The sequence below is a fragment of the Erythrolamprus reginae genome, chromosome 11, assembly GCF_031021105.1.
Source record: "Erythrolamprus reginae isolate rEryReg1 chromosome 11, rEryReg1.hap1, whole genome shotgun sequence".
Classification (NCBI taxonomy): Eukaryota; Metazoa; Chordata; class Lepidosauria; order Squamata; family Dipsadidae; genus Erythrolamprus; species Erythrolamprus reginae.
Genome location: NC_091960.1, coordinates 23,459,192 through 23,482,671, shown reverse-complemented (window position 1 = coordinate 23,482,671; position 23,480 = coordinate 23,459,192).

Genomic DNA, 23,480 nt, shown 5'->3' with positions numbered 1-23,480 from the left:
CTATTTTCTGTAATCGAGTTTGGAGCGGTTTACACCTTTTAGCATTGGAATAGCTACGGATGACTTCAGCATATCTCACATGGGATGGATATGAAATGGAGATAACTCCTGAGCAGAAAAAAAGATGTCTAAGGTCTTGGGATTGTCCCCTCTTCTGTTTTGGCATTATCCCATGTGTAGATTCTCCATCATCCAAGTCATGGTGGGTTCCCAAAGGTTCTTTTTCAAAAGGAAGCTGTGGCCTTTCTTTAAAGACGTTTTGCTTCTCATTCAAGAACTGAGAACTGAAGAAGCTTCTTTTGCTGAGAACCGAAATGTCTTCAAGGAAAAACAAAGTTGCTTTTTGAAAAGTACCTTTGGGATCTTGTTTATGCAACACAATCAATAAGACAGAGGTTTGTCCCATTCCTTATCGTGTTCTGCTATGTTTTGTTTGCAAGTCTGGTTTGCAGTCTCAGGCTGGAATTTCTGGATTCATTAAAAAAGAGATTTTAAAACTTACTTACTGAGTAATCAACAAGCAATCAACATGCAGATAAACAGAGATTAACACCAAGATTAATACTACACTAACACTCAAGCAATAAATAATGCCCCAATCAAGGAAGATAAATAAGCTAGCAGTAACAGCTTAATCAAGGAACCAGCAAGAATATTCTCAACAACACCGATAGGCCAATCCACTTTTACATAAACAAAGAAGAAAACCCATTTCTTTCTAGTACTGATGGTACTACCTAGTTGGGTAATGAAATATCTGCAAGAAAAAAAACAAGTTCAGAGAGCACCAAAGATCCCATGCTCACCTATTGAATAGGTAGAAGTAGTTGTAAGTAAGATTGAGAATGGCAATTAGGAAATTGCAATGACAGGCTATCTATCCTGTTGTAGCTCTTATTAGCCAAGTCAGATGGCAGGGTATCAAATGCCAGATGTTTGTGTAAGTGTTATTCTTATGGTGGTTGTGACATAATTTGGCCAATGTATATTGATTTTTATAGGTTTCTGTGATTTTTTTGCCTATGTTTCTGCTTAATTGTTAACGTTTTCTTTCTTTTTTCTTTTTATTTTTTTGCATAACACAATACATAACACAAACAAACATAAAACATATATAGGGCTCTTTGCAGCCCCTTGCTTGTCAGAAGTTGTTTTCGGAGCTTTCAGTAAATTAACTAATAACTTATAGATTTACAACCTTTCTTTAATATTTTTGACACAGCTTATTAATACTTTGTACAATTCATTTGGCATAACATTGTTATTAATTACATTATTACTTCAGTTTTAAATTGCTTTTTTATTTCTGTATGATTTGATTTTGTGTGTTGCTTCTCTTTTCTAACCATTTGTAGAATTTGTCCCATATTTTGTAATATTCTGATACTTCTTCCCCTTTTAACCTTCTAGTCATCATATCCATCTCAGCCCATTCAATACATTTTTTGATTATCGCTTCTTCTTTGGGAATTCCTTCAATTTTCCATTGCTGTGCGAAAATTATTCTCACAGCAGTCAAGATGTGTGTAGTTAAATATTGAATTTCTTTTTTATAGTTTTTAGAGAAGATGCGTAATAAAAATAATTCAGGGCTTTTCTCAATCTCTTTATTCATGATTTCTTTTAGCCATTTTGCAATCATATTCTACTAGTTCTTAGCTTCAGAACATGTCCATCATTGATTGTAGAATTGATTGTTAACTTTCATTGTGGTCAGACAATCAGCATCCAAGGGTAGAATGCATAATAAATAAAATATTTGTTGTTCAGAGCATGTCTGTGCCATTATTAGAGGCAAATAGAGAAAGGCTCCAGAATAATAATAGATACTTTTTTCCCTACTGCAGGTACAACACTCAACATTTTCCCATACACTCCAGTCTTTCCGCCATCCTTTTAAAATGCAGTTTCATGTGGGGGGAACCTGGACTAATGTTTGATGCAAGACTTTTTCACTGATTTATTTCAAAGCGGATGTCACTAAGGATCTAGGATGCAAATGGAAAGCCAGATTGGGATTTAGCTTTTTTGGAACTTAAAAGGATACATGCCATTTTGGAAGGAGGAGAAGAAGTTAGTAAATCCCACAGCTCTTCTGCACGATGGATTCAGGTTATCTCGGAGAACTGAACACCTGCTGCCCAGCTTCTGGCAACTGCCATATTTTATCTGCAATGGTCCAGGAATGGCTGCTGAGAATCAATCAGACTGCAGCTACCCAAGAGGTCTGCTAGGTGCTTGTTCGGAATATATCAGGCATAGATTAATAATAGATTATGTCCCCAGGCCTTAATCAAAACAGAGTAGCTGATGATGCTAAAACCAGCTTCGGTCATTGGCTGGCTGGTTAGATATAGCAGTCGTGCCATGTGGTATGATGTGTGTATGTGTGTATGTGTGGGTATGTGTGTGCTTCTACTGAGCAACCAGAGAGAACTAGTATCTAAAACAGTGGTTCTCAACCTTGGTGAATTGAAGATATATGGACATGCTGGCTGGGAAGTTCTGGAACTGAAGTCCACATAGAACCTCAGAGGGAGTCAGGCTATTCTCGAAAGCCCCTGAGGGTAGGACAAGAAGCAATGAGTGGAAACTAAACAAGGAGAGGAGTAGCTTAGAACTAAGGAGAAATTTCCTGATGGTTAGAACAGTTAATCAGAGGAACAGCTTGCCTCCAGAAGTTGTGAATGCTCCAACTCTTCCAACTCTGTTGTTGTTGTTATTGTTGTTGCTGCTGCTGCTATTATTATTATTATTATTATTATTATTATTATTATTATTATTATTTCAAGTTGTTGAAGTTGAGGAACTAGTTTAAAGCTAATGGATTTGGGATTCCAATCCCAAGCAGTCTAGACATAAGAATGTGCTTGATGTTGAGTCAAACTGTTACCCCCATCAGCTTGCTTTATAGAATGGGTAGGTCCTGACATTGCACCAAGACAGAAATGGGTTGAAGATTGACTTGCTGGCCAAAGGCAAGTCCCTAGTCTGGATTTGGAGCCCACAAGATTGCATAATTAAAATCCAGTGGAACATGTCAGCTTTGTGATGGCAATTGTTTTATTTCTTATTTCTCCATGGAGAGGGGTGGCATATAAGTCAAACAAAAAAACAAACAAACAAACAAACAAATATTCAGCCAAGACAAAACAATCCGGTTTAAGACAGCATGGTACCAGTGGTGAAATCAAAATTTTCTTGTACTTCCAGTTGTGTGGGCATGGCTTGGTGAGCATGGCAGGGGAAGGATACTGCAAAATCCACATTCCCTCCCCATTCCTGGAGGAAGGACATTGGAAAATCTCCATTCCCATCCCACTCTGGGGCCAGCCAGAGGTGATATTTGCCGGTTCTCCAAACTACTCAAAATTTCCTGCTACTGGTTTTCCAGAACCTCTCAGAACCTGCTGGATTTCACCCCTACATGGTACAAAAATCCAGTTAAAAGGATCCCATTCCCTTGAAACCCTTGAGCTTGTAAGTCCATCTTACTCTATTGCATATTATTTTCAGTCCTCACATCAGTTTCAGAGAGAAAAAAAAGTTATTTCCTGGGTGTATGTTAAAGGCTAAATAAACAATTATGCAAAATGTTTTGATGGTTGCAATTTCTGGAATGCTCACTTCTCGGTCATAAGACATGAGACTGGGCAGGAATGAGGTAGGAGGAATGAAGGGTTTAAAAATAGGGGCCACAGCGAATTGATGTATGGGAAAGAACATCGAAAATATGTAAGATTTGCCCAAGAGATCAAGCTAATTTAACTCCACTTTCTGTTTTTAGCCTTCGTTGGCCAACAACAACATTTTGGGAGCTCACAAGTAAGCTTGATTGTGCCATAATTCTCCTGCTCCCTTTCTCATTATTCTGCACATTTTTTTATATGTTTTAAATTTGGAGAGGAATTCTATATGTCTATGAAGGTTTGGGGGTCTACCATGCATTCCACATGGATGTTTGTAGAAAATCAACAGGGTGGATGGCTTAGATCTCCAATCTTGGCAACTTTATGATTTATGGGCCAACTCCCAAAATTCCTCAGTCAGCATGACTGGCTGAGGAATTTATTTATTTATTTATTTATTTATTTATTTATTTATTTATTTATTTATTATTTTTATTTATTTATTCGTTTATTTATTCGTTTATTTATTTGTTTATTTATTCGTTTATTCGTTTATTCATTTATTATTTATTATTTATTATTTATTATTTATTATTTATTATTTATTATTTATTATTTATTATTTATTATTTATTATTTATTATTTATTATTTATTATTTATTATTTATTATTTATTATTTATTATTTATTATTTATTATTTATTATTTATTATTTATTATTTATTATTTATTATTTATTATTTATTATTTATTTATTTTTTATTTATTTATTTATTCGATTCGATTTCTATGCTGCCCTGCTCTTAAGACTCGGGGCATCTCACAACAATTTTGATAGTTGAAGTCTACAAGTCTTGAAGTTGCCAAGATTGGAGATCCTTCGCTTAAATTACTTACCCATGCAGTGGTGGGATTCAATTTTTTTTTACTACCGGTTCTGTGGGTATGGCTCTGTAGATGTAGCAGGGGAAGGATATAGCAAAATCCCCATTTCTTCCTGATCAGCTGGGACTCGGGAGGCAGAGAATAGATGGGGGCGGGCTAGTCATGGGTGGCATTTACCAGTTCTCTGAACTACTCACAATTTCTTCTACCCGTTCTCCAAAGTACTCAAAATAGACAGAAGATATATATAGAGCCTTCTCTGTGGCGGCCCCGACCCTCTGGAACCAGCTCCCCCCAGATATCAGAATTGCCCCCACCCTCCTTGCCTTTTGCAAGCTCCTTAAAACCCACCTCTGTCGTCAGGCATGGGGGAATTGAAATGTTTTCCCTTCCCCCTAGGCTTATAAAATTTATACATGGTATGCTTGTTTGTATGATTGGTCTCTTAAATTGGGGTTTTTTAGATTACTTTTTAATATTAGATTTGTTACATTGTTTTCTTTATTGTTGTTAACCGCCCCGAGTCTTCGGAGAGGGGCGGCATACAAATCTAATAAATAAATAAATAAATAAATAAATAAATAAATAAATAAATAAATAAATAAATAAATAAATAAATAAATAAATAAATAAATAAATAAATAAATAAATAAATAAATAAATAAATAAATAAATAAATAAATAAATAAATAAATAAATAAATGCATACATACATACATACATACATAAATACATAAATACATAAATACATAAATACATAAATATCAATCAATATGCAACGCTGCTAAATGAATATTAATTATTACTACTTAAGTCTTGTTATGTTATGTTACATCCTGTGGTGTCTTTTGAATGTTAGTTTTGTACATATGTATATTTGTATTTATATGTTTTTAAAACTGTTCAATAAAGATTATTATTTTTTAAATGAAAATTTCTACTATCGGTTTCCAGAACTGGTCTGAACCTGCTGAATCCCACCTCTGATTTGGAGTCTTGGGATAAGGCGATGAAAGGGTTGGGATTAAGTGGAGTTTTAGGGCAGGCCTAATGGCAGCCATTTTGTGAGAGGCCCTCAATATGATCTCAGCCTTCTGGAAGGGTCTGTCAACCCCCAAAGTTTCCTTCCTCCCGTGTTATGTATACAAGGATTTCTGGGTTCCTGGCACAAAGCTTGCTCAGTTCCGCCTGCTGAGCTTGGGGATCAATGGAGATTTCGTCATCCTGCATGTGCTATTTCCCACTTGAATAGCCTTGTGGTGGGAGGCTTTGTTCAATTTTCTCCTGTTCTTTTTGCCTTATCACGAAAGTGTTTCCTGACGACTCCAGAAAGAATGGACAGCACACCGCTGAGGACTTTATCCCTGACTTTACAGCACAAAAGCCCTTGTAAGCTTTGTCATAAACTTTGAATTGCAGGAAAAAAAGAGAACAGGCATTCCCAACTGGGCCAAAGAATTATAATAAAACATATACAAAGCTAATCCTTGGAAAGAAAGAAAGAAAGAAGAGAATATGAAGTTTAGAGCTCGTTGCAAGGAGACAGAATGATTCATATTCTTCTATTTGCTTTCCTTTTTCATGCATTCAGTCATTTCAAACTTCAGAAGTAGGTGGATTGTTTTGGGAGAAAATTCCAAAAAAGGACAATCCTGAGCAATTTTCCCACCCAGCTGTACTACTTATTTTTACTTGTGTCATTGCTGACAAAGCATAATCTCCCATGGCTAAATGAAACCAGACCTAGAAGTGTCTGTATGGTTTGGTGGGTTTGATGCAGTAGTGGGTTCCACTTAGCTTTACTATCCATTTGGGAATGGGTTCAAATCTCATCACCGGCTCAAGGTTGACTCAGCCTTCCATCCTTCCCAGGTGGGTAAAATGAGGACCTGGATTGTGGGGGCAATATGCTGGCTTAGTTTAAAAGTGCTATTGCTAACATGTTGCAAACCACCCTGAGCCTAAGGAGAAGGGTGGCATTAAAAAAATCAAATAACTGAATAAAATTATTTTTGGCAAAACGCAGAAATGCTTCCAGCCACAATTTTGCACATGCACAGGAAGCTGAAGGGGGTGGGGGGGTGCGCTCCCCCCAGCATTCCAGTAGGGCCACAAATGGCTGCCCTTTACTGTTAAGACCCATCATCTGAGCATGGAGCTTATTTGATAGCTGTAGATATCCCTCTTTCACCCTCAGTCCAACGAACCTCACAAATGTGATTCGCCCATGTTTCTTCAACACTCTGTGGCTTGCATTGGCTGCCAATCAGTTTCCGGTCACAATTCAAAGAGTTGGTTATGTCCTTTAAAGCCCTACATGGCATTGGACCAGATTACCTCCGGAACCGCCTGCTACCGCACGAATCCCAGCGACCGATAAGGTCCCACAGAGTTGGCCTTCTCCAGGTCCTGTCGACTAAACAATGTTGTTTGGCAGGCCCCAGGGGAAGAGCCTTCTCTGTGGCGGCCCCGGCCCTCTGGAACCAACTCCCCCCGGAGATTAGAACTGCACCTACACTCCCTGTCTTTCGTAAACTACTCAAGACTCACTTATGCCGCCAGGCATGGGGGAGTTAAGATATTCCTTCCCCCAAGGCCATTACAAGTTATGCATGGTATATTTGTGTGTATGTTTGGTTTTATAAATAAGGGTTTTTAGTTGTTTTAGTATTGGATTGTTACATACTGTTTTTATCATTGTTGTTAGCCGCCCTGAGTCTACAGAGAGGGGTGGCATACAAATCCAATAAATATAATATATAATATAATATATAAATATAAATATAAATGTGGCCAAAATCAGGTAAATAAATATAATGACCTATACAAACTGAGATAGCTGAAATTGGGAGAGAGGTATATTGGAATAATTTTCACTCCCTCTCCGGTCCCTTCCCCTGCCCTCTCTTCCCATTCTACATTTTCATGAAATAAAATAATAATAATAAAAAATCTAGTTGGAAGTTTAGAGGTACATGTTAGAGGACCTATCCATTAGGAAGGTATATCTGGTGGGAATGAAAAGGGCCTCCTTTGTGGTGGCACTTTCTCTATAGAATATCATACCTCACTCCAAAAAGTATGGTTGGCCTCCACCTAAAATTGTGATATTGTGGGTAGGCCTCAGGACCATGAATGGAGACTGAACTGATCATGATCAGAGACGTGGTGGCACAGTGGTTAGAATGTTGTACTGGGGGCTATTCTGCTGTCTGCCTGCAATTTGGCAGTTTGAATCTCACTAGGCTCAAGGTTGACTCAGCCTTCCATCCTTCTGAGGTCGATAAAATGAGGACCCAGATTGTTGGGGACGATATGCCGACTCTATAAAACTGCTTAGAGAGGGCTGTAAAATGCTGTGAAGCTGTATGTACAGTAAGTGCTATTGCTATGTGGCTGATTTGATTGTGTTGTTGCTGCCACGGGGATAAGGCAAAAGGAGATTTATATTATATGGTAGATTTTTTTTTTAAAGTGTAAGCTGCCCTGAGTTATATGAGTTGGGAAGCTATATAAACTTTATTTATTTACCTACTTACTTACTTACTTACTTACTTATTTATTTATTTGGAGCAGAGGTGGGTTTCTCCTGGTTCACACCAGTTCACGCAAACTAGTAGCAACTGGCTGGAGATGTCACGATGACATCACGGAACCGGTTTGGTCAGTGCTGGTCCATGGGGGCCCCCATCTCTTTTTGAATTTTTTTGAATTTTTTCTTATTTATTTTTTTGAATTTTTTAAAAAAATTTCTTCTGAGCTTGTGCAAAAGTTAAATTTCCGGCACTATGCAGGAGATCGCCATCTTATTTTTGGCTTTTTTTTGAAAAATGATTTTTTGGCACTGCACGTGCACACATGCAAAAAGCACATGCACGGCCACGCGGCATAGGAAGAAGTGAACCGGCAGCGAGGTGAGTTAGAAGCCACCCCTGGTTTGGAGACATCCAAAAATGCTTAGCCCACACAGGGACCTCAATCATAGAAACTGCTCCCAACCATTTTTAAAAGGTGCAGGTGCTGCTTTCATTCTACCCACTCATATCTATGTTGATTTTGAGTGTGTCCTTGTTACTTTCTGAGCTTGCTTGTTTTCTTGGAGATGTTCCATTACCCAAACTAGGTAACATCATCCGTGCTACAATTAAGCTTTGCTCTCTGTTTATATACAACTGCACCAGTAATGGGCAGCCAAATTTTTTACTGCCACACTGTGGGTGTGGCTTATTTTATGGGTGTGATTTAATGGTCACGTGACTGAGTGGGAGTGGCTTGCCAGCCATGTGACCAGGTGGGAGTGGCTTGAGCAATCACCATTGTTCAAATGAACTGTTAAGTCCTCGACTTACAACCTTACCAGTGTCGCTCGCTGGAATGACAATTTGCTTCACGCTTCCCATGCTCTCCTTCCTGGGTCATCCCCCCACCTCAGGCTGGGTAGCTAGGCGAACGTGTGCTCCCAAAAGCATAAATGCTGCCAGTGCCGATTCCACCCCTGCCTTCTGCTTGCATCTCAGGTGGGAGGTGGCCGCATGAGGCTGGAGGGGAGCCGGGCAGGAGAGCTCATCCGAGGCCAGGAAGGAGGAAAGAGGAAAAAAGCAAGGAGCGCAGATGCAGCAGCAGAGGAAAAAAGCAGAGGCAAGCCAAAACCAGTAATCCCGGAAGGGACAACTGCTGGAGCTTCGCACACGGCTTCATTTCCATCGGAGGAACTGCATTCCACCCCATCCTGCCTGCTGCCCACCCCCGAAGTGCACTGATGATGTTGGGCAAGGACTGATTGCTACTACCACCACTACTGGTGCACTGCACGCACAGCTTTAATTGTGTTGCATGCATACTATACATGCTATGCGAGTGTCCCCCCAGCGTGTTTTTGCTTCTTCACATGCACAGGAAGCAAAAATGCACCCAAATCTTGCAAGGGGATACACGTGTGGGTGATATTTCAGCGATTTTTTGTTTCTGCACACGCGCGGAAGCAAAATATCGCCAAAATCTCACACACATGCACATCCTCTCACAAGATTATGCTTCTATGAATGCACACAAAGTAAAAAATATGAAAAAAGAGGGCGGTGCCCAGAGGACTGCCACCATAGCAGTTGCGCACCAATTGCGCAATCTGGCATCCACCACCGGTGTGCAGTCCGCTACTGCACAGGTAGCAACCCACTACTGAGGTTGGGTCATGAAATAGCTGCAAGACAACAACCAAGCTTACAGAACACCAAGGACCCCTTATTTCAATCCTGAGCTACAAATATTCTCCTTTATTGGTATCTTGGGGGGGGGGGGTTCTAGCAGAGAAATATCAGGCTTCAGCCACAGTCTGTTTATATCTTTTAAAATTATCTGTGTGGCAGTTATTGCCAAGAGCCAAGGTGATGCGGTGGATAGAATGCAGTATTGCAGGCTAATTCTGCTGGCTGCCAGAAGTTCAATCCTAATTGGCTCCAGGTTGACTCAGCCTTCCATCCTTCTGAGATAGGTAAAATGAGGACCCAGATTGTTGGGGGCAATATGCTGATTCGGTAAACTGCTTAGAGAGGGCTTTAAAGTGGTATATAAAAGTGTACATGGTCTTTGTTGTGTTTGTTTAAAAATATTCGCAGAAAATCTGCGATTGGTTAAGACGCGGCTATTCAGAAAATAGCCGCGAAAGTTAAATGTGTGTCAGTTGGGAAAAAGCCCGCGTTAAAAAGAGTATAAAAGGGCAACGGGTTAGCCGTTGCCCTCATTCCGGCAAATCTACCGTTCCAGTGTTCTTGTATTCTCTCTTGCCATGAATAAACCAGTTTGATTTAAACTACCGGAGTCCTGACTTTTTAGTGGCGACGAGGAGGTCGAACTCCCGCTAACGCAGCCATGAACTCGGCCATGGCTCCACCGCCGCCCGTATTCAACTCCGAGACGGAAGCTTGGACCTCGTATATGTCCAAATTCACATTTTTCTTGAAAGCGAGCAATCTACATGACGCCGATGACGAGAGGAAGAAAGCTATATTCCTCGCTTATTGCGGCACAGAAGTTTACAGCCTAGCCTCTACACTCGTTGACCCAGACACCCTGGAAACCGTCGCATGGTCAACTCTACAAGCAAAACTTGCCGCTCATTACCAGCCGACGACTCCTGTCCGCGTATACCGCCATCAATTCGCTCAGATGAGGCAAGCGGACGGGGAATCCACCAACGATTTTATAACTCGCCTACGCGCACTCCTCCCGAAGTGCAAATACAAGGATCCAGAGGAACAGCTGATTGACCGCCTTATTTTCGGTCTAACCAATATCACGCTCCAGAAGAAATACTTAGTTGATGAGGATGCCTCTCTCCAAGACATTCTTAAGGCAGCAAAAGCCTCCGAGGTATCTGAAACATCTGTTGCCGAAATTAAACGCGCAACCTCAACCGTTCATCACATTCCTGATGAATCACCTTGGCACGCCTGCCCTCCTGATGAAAAACACTCGGAATCCGCTACTCCAGACGACACCTGTCTCCAAATCCGAAGAGCCTCCGACCATGACGCCAAAGACGCCTCCCGTGCAGACAGATGTGCCGGCTGCAACGGAAATCACCCTCGTTTTCGCTGCCATTTCAAGGACGCCTATTGCCGCCGTTGCCAGCGCCGCGGCCACATCGCTGAAGTCTGCCGCGCCGCCAACCCGACTCCAGCAACTCAGCAAAACCAACGACCCTATTTTTCACCGAGGAATCGACGACCACCGTTTTCGCGCAACGTTTCCCGCCCGGCTGACAACCCGCCCTCTTCTAACCAACGAGGTAACTCCCCTTCTTCCGTAAACTGCAATTTTCCCGCTGCGGAAAACAAGCTATTTGTTTCTCTTTTCCTCAACGGCCACCCCTGCCAAATGGAATTAGACACCGGTTCCAGACATTCCATAATGCCTTGGGAAAAACTTAAATTATATTTACCTCGTGTAAAACAAACTGACTTGCAACCTTGGGAACCGGGTTTGAGTGATTTTCAGGGCCATTCAATTCCAGTATTAGGATGCTTAAATGTTCCTATTGCGTTTAAAAAATTTCAAGGGTTTTTACCTCTGTTAGTGGTTGACGGTCCTAAACACTCCTTACTGGGACTTAGATGGTTACAACCTTTAGGTATTGAAATTTCAGGGGTTAACAATGTATGTGACTCTTTTGACCCAAATGATTTATTGAAAGAATTTCCCGAAGTTTTTTCTAGCACTCTGGGTAAATATACAGGCAGCCCCATTTCGTTTAATTTGGACCCAAATATTTCGCCTATCCGATTGAAGCCCCGCAGAATCCCCATTCCACTTTTGCCTAAAGTGGATGAACAATTGGACAAATTAATAGCTCAGGGCATTTTAGTTCCCACTGATCATGCCAAATGGGAAACTCCTATTGTAACGCCCGTTAAGCCGGATGGCTCTATTAGAATTTGCGCAGATTATAAAGCCACGATTAATAAAGCACTACAGCATAATGCCTATCCAATCCCAGTAGTGCAACAACTCTTGCACACCTTAGGAAATGGGTCCATCTTCGCGAAGTTGGACCTGGCACAGGCATATCAACAGCTCACCGTAGATCAAGACACCTCTGAGGCCCAGACAATCGTAACTCATAGAGGTGCCTTTAAATGCACCCGGCTCCAGTTTGGAGTCTCTACCGCCCCAGGTATCTTTCAGGGTCTGATGGAACGCATTTTAAATAATATTCCTGGGGTCGTTCCATATTTCGACGACGTATTAATATCAGCCACATCCAAATCTGAGTTATGGGACAGAATCAGGCGCGTTTTAACCAAATTTAAAGAAACAGGGCTCCATTTAAAAGCAGACAAATGTTCTTGGGCTGTGCCCAAAGTTGAATTCTTGGGCTTTACAATAGATCGTTTTGGAATTCACCCCACTAATGACAAAGTTGATGCCATAAGAAATGCCCCCATCCCTTCAGATAAGACAGACTTACAAGCATTCCTAGGACTCCTTAACTTTTATTCCGTCTTTCTTAAACAGAAAGCGACGGTGGCAGAACCGCTTCATAACCTCCTAAAGAAAGACTCTGCCTGGACGTGGGGACCAAAAGAACAAGCCGCTTTCCAAGCAGTAAAAAATTTACTTTCCTCCAACAGTGTCCTAGTGCAATATAATGTAGCTATGCCCTTATCCCTAACCTGCGACGCTTCACCGTTCGGCATAGGAGCCGTCCTCAGCCATAACTTTCCGGACGGCACAGAAGCCCCAATAGCTTATTATTCTAAAACTCTTTCGGCAGCTGAAAGGAATTACTCCCAGCTCGACAAGGAGGCGTTAGCCCTTGTCGCTGGAGTTAAACGTTTTCATTATTACCTTTGTGGTCGGCCCTTTACATTAATCACCGACCATAAACCGCTTTTAGGCATTTTGGCGGGAAACAAACAAACTCCCGCCTTTCTTTCTCCTCGCATGACTCGTTGGACTATTTTTTTAGCCGCTTACAATTATACATTAATCCACAGGGGGGGGAAAGACATAGGAAATGCTGATGCATTAAGCAGGTGCCCCCAAACAGAATTAGTCAGTGATCCAGCCCCTGCCTCAAGCGTTTTATTAATTGAAACTAGTAAACAAACGTTATTAACAGCAACAGAAATAGCCAATCAGACACAAGCAGATCCAATCTTGAAATACATCAAACAATGGATATTAAAGGGATGGCCAATTGAACAACAACCAAACCAATTTCAACCTTTTAAGAATAGACAGTTTGAATTAAATGTGTTAAAAGATTGTATATTGTGGGGAGACAGGGTTGTTATTCCAAAATCCTTACAGAAGCAAGCATTGCAGTTATTGCATTTAGGTCACCCAGGAATAGTCAAAATGAAAACTATTGCCAGAAGTCATTTATGGTGGCCAGGTTTGGACAAGGACATAGAGTCATGGGTGGGTGGTTGTATACCCTGCCAGAGAACAAGACCCAACCCACCAAAAGTCACACCATCAGAGTGGCCAACACCAAGAGGGCCCTGGTCTAGAATACATATTGACTTTGCAGGACCAATCAGGGGCCAATCCTTTTTACTGGTTGTGGATGCATACTCCAAGTGGCTGGAAATTGAACTCATGGCATCCACAACTACTAGTGCAACTATAAAGGCATTAAGGAAAATGTTTGCCACACATGGTATTCCAGATATTTTGGTATCTGACAACGGGCCTCAGTTAACAGCCCGTCAAATGGAACTATTTCTTGCAGACCAGGGCATAAAGCATGTGCTCACTCCACCTCATTTTCCCCAAGCTAATGGGCAAGCAGAACGAATGGTTAGAACCACAAAGGAAGCATTAAACAAAGCACCATTAGGAGATTGGCAACAACAAATTGATGAATTTTTAACCATTCAGCATATTACGCCGTCAGCGTCTACAAACAAAAGCCCGGCAGAACTTTTAATGGGCAGAAACCTTCGTTCCAAATTAGACAGAATTCACCCAAATTACCAGAATGACCAAAAAGAAATAAAACTACAAAGTGAGAGACAGTTTAACATCGGGGATTTAATTTATGCCAAAGACTATGATTCGAACGATAAATGGAAAGATGGAACAGTATTGGATAAAACAGGTTTAAAAACATATGTTGTAATATTAACAGATGGGCGCAGTTGGCATCGGCATGTCGACCAACTACGCAAAAGAATTAAGACTAACTCAGACATTTTGCCTACTGTAGACAAACCAATAGAGGACTTACCAGAACCACCTCGAGACTCCAGCGATGGCTGCTTGTTGCCCCTGGCGGCCGGCGAAGATCAAAATGCATCATCGCAACCAGGCCCGTCAGAGACTAGCCTTAGCGGAGCAACGGAGCCAGCCGTCCAGGCAAGCAGCTCCCAGCAAAATGAACTGCGCAGGTCCCAGAGATCTGTAAAGCCACCAATCCGTTTGCAGGACTATGTGACGTGGATTAACACGTAATCATGGTCTCAGCCGAAGAGGGAGGGGTGTTGTGTTTGTTTAAAAATATTCGCAGAAAATCTGCGATTGGTTAAGACGCGGCTATTCAGAAAATAGCCGCGAAAGTTAAATGTGTGTCAGTTGGGAAAAAGCCCGCGTTAAAAAGAGTATAAAAGGGCAACGGGTTAGCCGTTGCCCTCATTCCGGCAAATCTACCGTTCCAGTGTTCTTGTATTCTCTCTTGCCATGAATAAACCAGTTTGATTTAAACTACCGGAGTCCTGACTTTTTAGTCTTCCTTCCTTCCTTCCTTCCCTCCCTCCCTCCCCCCTCCCTCCCTCCCCCCCCTTCCTTCCTCCTTCCCTTCTTTCCCAGTGGTTAGAATGAGGTATTGCAGGCTAGCTCTGCCCACAGTCAGGAGTTCCAGCCTCAAAAGTCTCAAGGTTGACTCAAGCCTTCCATCCTTCCAAGGTCGGTAAAATAAGGATTGTTGGGGCAATAGGCTGACTCTGTAAACTGCTTAGAGAAGAACATAAAAGCACTGTGAAGCAGTATATAAGTCTAAGTACTATTACTATTGCTGTTGGATCCAAGATATTTTTTGGGAAATGAATGCTGTTCAAAAACTGGTGCTTGGCAAGCAAATTTCCTTTTCATTCCTTCATTTTTTTAAAAAAAATAAAAAATAAAATAAACAGGAGGTGAGTTACCGTGCTCCGCTGTGATGGAGTTGCTCAGCATTTCCTCTCTGATTGCTGAGCTACAGATACTAATTGAGTTACGGTAAAATTAATGGAAATGAGCAACAGGGCAGGATGAAGCAAATCAATGTATTGGCCCCGAAATTAGGCAGCAAAGAGCTTGAGAAATTAGGAGAGGAAATATTATTTGCCACAAGAACTCTTGCCTTCTGGAAAACATCCAGCTATTGAAAACTCTACACAAGATGAAGAAAAAGAAAGGGGAGAAAAATGATTATTTGGCCACGACATTCAGATAATTCCCAGATGCTGCCTCAGCTTGTGCTTATGATCAAGAATGACAACTTTGGACTGTCTCCAAACCCATTTGGAAACCCACCTCCCATACATAAAGGTGATCGTGGTATAAAACATGATCTCCTGATTGTGCGCCGCTGGCAACCTGGGAATATACACTCTGACCAGAGGGAAGTCTTTAAGGTTGTATTTTAGTGACCTATGAATGATTGCAGGGCAGAATGAAGGCAGAGGAAGTTGGCGGTGAAAAGGTGACGCAACAGACACCTCCGAGGTTTTTGGCCAAGCCGATGGGGAGAGTTGATACATACTGTACAGTATTTTAGCTTGGCTGTGTTTTTCACTGTCTTAGAGTGAATATTTTCATTGGCAGAACTGGGGATTGAAAAGGGGATGTGTTGGTGGCTTTCTTTTCTCTTTTCCTTTATTAGCCAACTGGTTCCAACAAGGTGGAAAACAAGATTAAGGGGACCATTTTTTTGCTAACAACAACTCTTGCTCCGGACAGTTCTCCCTCCTGCCAAATCAGTCGATCTGCATCTATCCCTTGCCTTTCTATTGTTTGAATGTTATGACAGGGTTCGACCTTGCTGGGAAAGGCCTCACTTCAGTCTCTCTTTGCTCTCCAAGAATAACACAACCCCATTCGTTTCTGCAGTGGGATGTTTCCATAGGTGAGCTGCGGGGCTCAAGAGGCAGGCTGGGGGCCCTGGCTTCACATGTGACAATAAGGAACTTGGCCCAGACACTCCATGTTTGCCCCCAGAAACTGGGGGGAAAGGGGTGTCTGGGAATCTTCTGTAAATACAGTTGCGTGACTGATAAGAGCCAGAGGTGGAAAACAGAAACTTTGTTGGACTTGGCTTTCACAGCACCCGTTGGAGATGCCAACTAAAAAGGAGTGTCTTTTCTTTCTTTTTAAAAAATTACCGGTCGCTCTAAAACTGAATTAAAAACCTTGGGGATTCCAACTTGGCACATTGCTTTCCACTCCCAGCTTTTTGGGAGGAAAAAAGAAATTTTTTTCCTACAAGGGAAGAAATTACCCTTTCTTTTTTGGATCAGTTTCTCCAGAGAGCTATCTAGACAAAATAGGAAACGTATGGGCCACAGGTAACTTCCTTGTACCTGCTTTGTTTTCTGGAACTCTTTATAGTGGGTGGGCACCAAATTTTCCAGCTCTCTCAGTCCTTTGCATTCTGGCGGGTAAGTATGGCATCTGTGTGGTTGTGGGGCCACATGTGGAATACTGCATTATTATTTTTATTATTATTTATTAGATTTGTATGCCGCCCCTCTCCGTAGACTCGGGGCAGCTTACAGCAATGATAAAAACAATATATAATAACAAATCTAATAGTTAGAATCTAAAATAACAATAATACATTTAAAAAGTCTAAAAAAAGAAACCCCAAAATATAAAAACATACATACAGTCATCATACACAAAAAACTACATAGGCAGGGGGAGATGTTTCAGTTCCCCCACGCTTGATGGCAGAGGTGGATTTTAAGGTCCAGTGCCATGAAGGGCTTTATAGGTAATGACCAACACTTTGAATTGTAACCAGAAACTGATCGGCAACCAATGCAGACTGCGGAGTGTTGGAGTGATATGGGCATATTTGGTCGCCATGATACAGAAAAAGATGTTGAGATCCTGGAAAGAGTGCAAACAAAAGCGACTGTCAGGTCTCCTATTCAGCTGGGCGCCTCACTGGCATCCTGTCATCAACATTTCATTCCATTCTGTAGGTGATAGATGGAAGACACAACGGTGGCTGAAGCTTAACTAAAAACAATGGTCAGGACCCCCTGAAATGTGCACACAACTCTCCTTCCCCCACTGTGTATCTTTTGAACCACTTGTTGTCTCCCTGCTTTTGCCATAGGGTGAATAACTGGTTTCCAGAAGGCTTCTGAAATTGAAAGCAATAAAAATTTGGCTGGAGGTCGAACCCCCCAAGCTCCCTCAAATCGCAATTGCGATCCCCCAATCGTGAAAAAAAGAGCGACGGGGACAGAGCTCTATCCCTGTCAACCTGGCACGGCTCGTTCCTCACCCGGAAGGTTCCGGCATGTCAGGTAGGTTCTACTCTGGCCCGAGATGGAGCATCAGTGATGCTCACCATTTTTCCTATTTAAGGATACTGATTTCGTTCCTGCCTTTTTTTTTAAAAGTTAAACCTGGAAACATGTGTTCTTACAAGGTTTGCCTACCCCAAGCACCCAGGAATGTTGCACTGATTGATCAAGACTGCCTCCCTGGAATATTTAAATTATTTCTCCAACTGTTTGAATGACAACAGTTTGAACCAATCCAATGTGACTTTCAGAAGTGGGTTGACTTCATCGTAGCCATAGCCTTTTTTGTTTATTTGAATTGCAAAGGAATAAAGAAATAGGAAAGGAGAAAGATCTTTTTATTTTTTGGCATAAATTCAGCAGAGATGAGAAAAGGCAGCCCTCCCCTCATATTTTAACTGCTTTGATCAGGCTATTTTTAAAAGCATCACACACCGAGAGAACTCCAGGGAATGTACTGTTCTGGAATATTTTAAGTACTTTAGCAATAGAAACAAAACAAGACAAAACAAAAAATCCCCCAACAATACAACGTCTCTGTGGTTTTGACGCTTATCTTGAATCTATTTCCACCTATTATGTGTCAAACAGAGAACATGAAGGTTGGACCCAACTCATTGGCTGTTGAGAACCCAGAAGGAGAATGAAGACAGAAGGAGGAAGTACAGTAAGTGAATCAACTGAAGAACGGATTGATATTGCTTCAAAGGGAAAGAGAATTTAGTCTTGCACCTCAGAAGAAGGGAGGGGGATCATTGCCCAGCACCAGGGGTCCCCAAACTTGACAGCTTTAAGATTTGTGGCCTTCAACTCCCAAATTATGGGAGTTGAAATCCACAAGTCTTAAGAGAAGAGAAGAGAAGAGAATTTTATTGGCCAAGTGTGACTGGACATATGCTCTCAGTGTACATAAAAGAAAAGATATGTTCGTCAAGAATCATAACAACACTTAATGATAGCCTGGGTACAAATAAGCAATCATATTAGGAACCTGTCAATATAAATCATAAGGATACAAGCAACAAAGTTACAGTCATGCAGCCATTAGTGGAAGGAGAAGGGTGATGGGAATGATGAGAAGATTAATAGTAGTGCAGACTCAGTTAATAGTTTGACAATGATGAGGGAATTATTTGTTTAGCAGAATGATGGCATTCGGGGAAAAAACTGTTCTTATGTCTGTAAATATTTTCACGCCCCTCTTTATGACTTGTGCAGTATACAGGTCCTTAATGGAAGGCAGGTTGGTAGCAATAGTTTTTTCTGCAGTTCTGATTATCCTCTGAAGTCTGTGTCTGTCTTGTTGGGTTGCAGAACTGAAACAGACAGTTATAGAGGTGCAGAGGGCAGACTCAACAATTCTTCTGTAGAACTGTATCAGCAGCTCCTTGGGCAGTTTGAGCTTCCTGAGTTGGTGCAGAAAGAACATTCTTTGTTCTGCTTTTTTGATGACATTTTTGATGTTAGGTGACCATTTTAGATCTTGCAATATGGTTGAACTTAGAAATTTGAGGGTCTCTACTGTTGATACTATGTTGTCTAGTATTGTAAGAGATGGAAGTAGGGACGAGTTTCTCCTAAAGTCTACCACCATTTCTATGGTTTTGAGTGTATTCATCCCAGATTGTTCTGGCCACATCACAAGCTGCTAAGTTTGAAGACCTCTGCCCAACACCATCCTTTCACAAAAAGGCATGGGTAAAAATTAAAATCTGGGCACTAAGGTAAGATTTTCAATCTGAGCCTAGAGCTGTATCACTACACACCTTTACTTAAAGCTGGATAATCTGTTAATCCAATACCGTACCCAGATGTTTGGAAAGGTTGGATGGAAAAAAGAGAGAAATGTGTCCATGAAGAAACAAAAGGCAAAAATATGGAGAAAAGGAAAGCAAAATGTTATATTATATCTCAACCTTGGCAAGTTTAAGATGTGTGAACCCTAATTTGCAGAATTCCCCAATCAGCATGCTTGGCTGAGGAATTCTGAGAGTTCAAATCCATGTGTCTTAAAGTTGCTAACTTGCTAATAACAACTTACCTCGCTGTAGTTGGTTTCCTCCTGTGCTGCGTGGCCCTGCACGCATGCACAATGCAAAAAAAACCCTGAAAAATTGCCAAAAACAAATTGGTGATGAATGTGCAGTAGTGGAAACTCAGCTTCTGTGCATCTGTATAAGAAGAATTTTTTTTTAAAAAAAAGTTTTTTTGAAAAAAGAAAAAAGAAAAATTCAAAATAAAATAAATAAAATAAAATAAAATAAAATAAAATAAAATAAAATAAAATAATAAAATAAAATAAAATAAAATAAAATAAAATAAAATAAAATAAAATAAAATAAAATAAAATAAAATAAAATAAAATAAAATAAAATAAAATAAAATAAAATAAAATAAAATAAAATAAAATAAAATAAAATAAAATAAAATAAAATAAAATAAAATAAAATAAAATAAAATAAAATAAAATAAAATAAAATAAAATAAAATAAAATAAAATAAAATAAAAAATAAAATAAAATAAAATAAAATAAATGATGGCAGCATCCACAGGCCGGCACTGACCAATACAGTTCAGTGACATCATTATGATGACATCAGCAGGTCACTACTGGTTTGGGTGAACTGGTCCGAACCAGGAGCAACCCACCTCTGGTTGAGTTCCCTCAGGATTGAACTGCAGGCTGTAAGCAAAATTTGCATGCAGTACTGAATTCTAACCACTGTACCCCCATGCCTCATCAACCCCCCTGCATTCCTAACAGAAGACAATCCAGGGTCTTTTAAACGTATCAAGCAATCAGAATCCATCCCTTCCATGATTCTGTGTTTTTCCTGTTCCTAATAAACTTTTTTTATTATTTGGACTTTCTTTTTCTGATAACCAACTGAAATCTCTATTGATTCTGATGCTGGAATATTAGGGTGAAACAGGCACATTTGAAATGTTGGGGGTTTTTACCTACAAGCAGCTCTAAGGCGATGTGTCTTCCCTCCAAATTCTGTTGTTAGAACAAAGATGGAACCAATCTTGGACAAGCCACATCCATGAGCTCCAGACAGAGGTGAAATGCTACTGGTTTGGCCCAGTTCAGGAGTACCAGTAGTAGCGGCTGCCAGTAGTTTGGAGAATAGGTCACAGTGGTAGCGGGAGACTCTGCCCACTCATCCAAACATTGCCATTTTCTTTTCTTTTTAACCGTATGCACATGAACAAAGTCTTCTGTGCATGCGCAGAGGGTGACAAAGCACACATGAATGCAGCTGCGAGAGCAATCATGGGCTTTCCTAGGTATGCCCATGTTACACCAACACTCCGCAGTCTGCATTGGTTGCCGATCAATTTCAGGTCACAATTCAAAGTGTTGGTTATGACCTATAAAGCCCTTCATGGCATCGGACCAGAATATTTCCGGGACCGCCTTCTGCTGCATGAATCCCAGCAACCGGTTAGGTCCCACAGAGTTGGCCTTCTCCGGGTCCCGTCGACTAAACAATATTGTTTGGCGGGACCCAGGAGAAGAGCCTTCTCTGTGGCGGCCCCGACCCTCTGGAACCAGCTCCCCCCGGAGATCAGAACTGCCCCCACCCTCCTTGCCTTTCGTAAAGTTCTTAAGACCCATCTCTGCCGTCAGGCATGGGGGAACTGAGACATCTGCCCCAGGCCTATACAGTTTATACATGGTATGTTTGTGTGCATGCTTGCTTTTAATAATGGGGTTTTTAGTGTTTTTTAAATTATTAGATTTGTTCTTACATTGTCTTTGTTATTGTTGTGAGCTGCCCTGAATCTACGGAGAGGGGCGGCATACAAATAAATATAATATAATATAATATAATATAATATAATATAATATAATATAATATAATATAATATAATATAATATAATACAATACAATACAATACAATACAATACAATACAATACAATACAATACAATACAATACAATACAATACAATACAAAACAAAACAAAACAAAACAAAACAAAACTAAACAAAACTAAATAGATAGATAGATAGATAGATAGATAGATAGATAGATAGATAGATAGATAGATAGATAGATAGATAGATTGAATGAATGAATGAATGAATGAATGAATGAATGAATGAATGAATGAATGAATGAATGATGGTGACAAAACACATGCTTCCAAACCAGTAGGGAAGGTAAGTAGATTTCACTGCTGGCTCCAGACATGCCTATTCCTATTTTTGACAGTCAAAGCAGTGCAAGATGGCATAGCTGAAACCTAATGGCAAAATATCCGTTTCCGACATCAAGAGTTTTGGTGTGATTGTGTCGGTGTGTATGGTTTTATTTCTCCCTGGAAAAGTAAGGTCAATGATAACAACAACAGCAACAACAACAACAGAGTTGAAAGGGACCTTGGAGGTCTTCTAGTCCAACTCTCTGCTTAGGCAAGAAACCCTACACTAAATAAAATAAATAAAATTCTTCCCCGAAGGGCTAGCATTTTTCTAGTGAAATCACAGGCTAGTTCTTCAAGAACGCCATTCAAAATAGAAGAAAAGAAAACAGCTCCTGCCTATGACTCCTCTTCAGCTTTCTTGCGTTTCTATATTAAGGAGTTTAGCTAAATAAGGTTAAAATCAAGTTGAATAGCTCATTCAGAGTGTTGTAGGAAAACCAACCTCAACATTTGTGAACTGGACCATCAAAAGTTAAAGCCCCAAGATGCTTTTGCAGTTTGGATTTCTCATACTAGGTGAGCCCAGCACTTGTGTTTTGTTAACCTGAGTTTAGGATTAAGTGTGTTCTAAGAACTCCGTCAAATTGTTTCCACTGTAGGGATAATAGTTGCTGGGGCAAGGGTGGAATTGGAGAAATGTCATCCGAGAAAGGATTAAACTCCCTTCCTCCTGCACAGCTATTTTTATCAAATTTCCTTCCAGAGAGTTAGCCCTGTTAGGCAATGGAAGGGAAAGGAACGATTTGCAGATAAGCTTCATTGGTTGCTGATAAGAGATTTATATTGTTGTGGATCAACTCACAATGAAGTTCTATTGCCACACCTAGGAACCATTTTATAAACAGTCAGGCTATAAATAATTATCAAAGTTTGCACCCTCCTCTTTTCTTTTCCGTCTTGCCTCGCCTTTTACTATGGTTGCCAGATTAGGTTGCAAAAATACGAACTGTTACCAGATGGCAGCCAAGAGACACACAAAAGGAAGCATTTCCTGCTGCCTACTGGTCACCCAGACTTTGGCAACCCATCCAATGTCCCTTTTTCTATGTATCTTCTCTTCCAATAATCCAAAAATATGTCGGTGCCCCTTCTAGATCAGCTCCATGCATCTCATATCTGTTTATTATTTATTTATTTATTTGTTTGTTGATTGATTGATTGATTGATTGATTGTTAGAGTTGAAAGGGACCATGCAGGTCATCAAGTCCAACCCCCTGCCTGAGCAGGAATCCTAAAGCACCCCAGCCAAGTGGCAGTCCAATCTCTTCTTGAAAGTGTCCAGAGTTGGGGAGTTCACAACCTCCGCAGGCAGGTTGTTCCACTGGTTGATCGCTCTGACCATCAGGAAGTTCTTCCTTATCTCCATGTTGAATCTCTCCTTGGTCAGCTTCCAGCCGTTGTTCCTCGTCCGGGCCTCTGGTGCTCTGGAGAATAGAGTGGCCCCCTCCTCTCTGTGGCAACCCCTCATATACCTGTATACAGCTATCATGTCCCCTCTGGCCCTCCTTTTCTCTAGGCTATCCATGCCCAGTTCCCACAATCTCTCTTCATAAGTCTTGGTTTCAAGTCCGCTAATCATTTTGGTTGCTCTTTTCTGCACCTTCTCCAGAGTTTCAATGTCTCTTTTGAAGTGTGGCGACCAAAACTGGATGCAGTACTCCAGATGTTGTCTGACCAGGGCGTAGTAGAGTGGTATTAATACTTCCCTGGTCTTGGAGTGCATCCCCCTG